The sequence below is a fragment of the Gossypium arboreum genome, chromosome 1, assembly GCF_025698485.1.
Source record: "Gossypium arboreum isolate Shixiya-1 chromosome 1, ASM2569848v2, whole genome shotgun sequence".
NCBI lineage: Eukaryota > Viridiplantae > Streptophyta > Magnoliopsida > Malvales > Malvaceae > Gossypium > Gossypium arboreum.
The window spans coordinates 23,227,009-23,229,440 of record NC_069070.1 but is presented as its reverse complement, the minus strand read 5'-3'; positions in this window follow the sequence as shown (position 1 = coordinate 23,229,440).

The following is a 2,432-nucleotide window of genomic DNA, read 5'->3' as shown; positions in this document are numbered from 1 at the left end:
TGTTTAATCTTTTGTAGCACCTCAGCTACCACTAACATTGCCGGGGTGACGAGGTGGTCTGACTTTCGAGGCAGGATTACTCGGCTTCGAAGTCTGGTCAGTATCTTTTTCAATCCTTTTCAGACAATCTTTAAGAAAATGATCAAGAGAACCACATCTATAACATGCTCCACTTCTCAAATGGCATTCCTCAAAATGAAATTTGCTAAATATTTACATTTTGGTTTGGGATTACCAACACTTCCCACACTCGTTACTGATGGAGACAAAAATCTCAGGTTGGAACGTTGAGAGCCTCGCTCTTTACCAGAATATTCCATAAGTGTGGTAGAACAATCATGGTACTTCTTTGATTTCTTTGAAGTAGATGATTGTGACTTGCCCATAAATATTTTATCAGATACCTGAGCTTCTTTTTCTGCTTGCTTCTTTTCTTTACTTAATTATTCGGCTTTGTGTTCTCGATCAACCAGTACCATGAATTCCCTTAATTCATGAATTCCAATCAATAATTTGATATGTTCATTTAAACCTTCCTAAAAACATTTACATATATCAGCCTCGGTCAGAATCCATTCTCTGGCATACTTGCTTAACCAAACAAATGCCAGCTCATACTCAGATACAGTCATGTTTCCCTGTTTAGGTTCTAAAAATTCTTTCTTTTTCTGATCCAGAAATCTTTGACTGATGTACATCTTTCTATATTCAGTCTAGAAGAATTCCTATGTAACATTTTCTCTTGGTACGATAGAAGTTATAGTATTCCACCAATGATAAGCTATGTCTTTCAACAGTGATACAACACATTTTAGACACTCAGCTGGTGTGCATGATAATTCATCTAAAACCTTGATGGTATTTTCCAACCAAAATTTAGCCCTTCTTTGATCATCATCAATAGTAGCCCTAAATTCCTTTGCCCCATACTTACAGATTTTATCCACTGGAGGCTTACCGATTCTAACATGTTCAGCATCTTGTGGCATCTCTGGAATTGGTTGAGGAGTAGGTGGGAGAGGTTTTTGTACAACAAGATTTTTTTCTCAAATATTCAGTGAACCACTCGTTCATCATTTAAAAGAAGGCTTCTTTTACCTCCTCACCTCAACCCTCAAATACGGGCTTTCTACTACTAGATACTGCTCATTGAATGGAAGCTTGAGCAGTGCTCTCAGCCTCCTCAAATTCAGCTCTAGCTTGGTTGGATGACATTACTATATGAAAAACTTATTTAAAAAAGGTCAGGAGATATCACACTATCATAAATCTTATAATGACATGCATAGCTAAACTCGTACTTGCTACATTAGTTCGAGAATTGACTAAATCGTAGCTCTGATACCAATAAATGTAACACCCTTAACCCGTATTCGACGTCAGAATAATGGTACAGAGCATTACCGAAATTTATAGAATAATTATAGATAATTCATGTTATTTACTATTCATATCCAAAAATAATCATACTGTCCCTTAAATGGACCCTCGAGGCCCAATTTAAGTATTAGAAACAAGTCGGGACTAAATCGAGATCTTAGAGAATTTTTTGCAAAATTTTAAAATTTTTCTTATATACAGGGGTCACACGCCTGTATGGGTAGGCCGTGTGGCTCACATGGCCAAGTGACATGCCCATGTCTCAGGCTATATTGGCATTCGATGTGAAGCACACGGCCGTGTCACAGCCCGTTTCCTTACCCCTGTAACTCTCTGACTGGTACCACATGGCCTGCCACACGCCCATTTGCTAGGCTATATGGTAAATTGAATTTTTACAAATTAGGTGCAGGTTTCACACGGCCTAGACACACGCCCATATTCTAGGCCATGTGTCACACACGGCTGAGACACACGCCCGTGTCTCTGCCCGTGTGCCTACTTTTGAGCATTTTATTTTTTAATTTTAAGATGCAAGGGAGACACGGCCAAACAACATGCCCATGTGCCAAGCCGTCTGTCACACACGGTCAAGACACACGCCCGTGTGTCTACTCGTATGGACAAAATAAAGCCATTTCCTTGCTTTATTTCTCACCCAAATTTGCCAACAACCTACACCAATACTTGCTAACATATACCAACCAATTCAAGCAATATAACTAAGCCAACTCTAACATCTAACTTGATATATCATCACATACATTCATGTTTATAAACTTACCTTTTATAGACATATATGTTTAACATAATTCAATCAAACCATACTAAACACACATGTAATTACCATGATATAACCTTATAAATATACCAAATCAAACCATCACTACTTATTCCAATGGCTAGATTACAAACTATCATTTACAACCCAACAATTGGCTAAGTTAACCTATACATGGCATTATACCAAAATAAGTTCACTATTTATACCAAAACGTGCTGGTGGATAGTGTGATGATACTCCGACAGATCTCTAACCTTTGCGAGCTTTT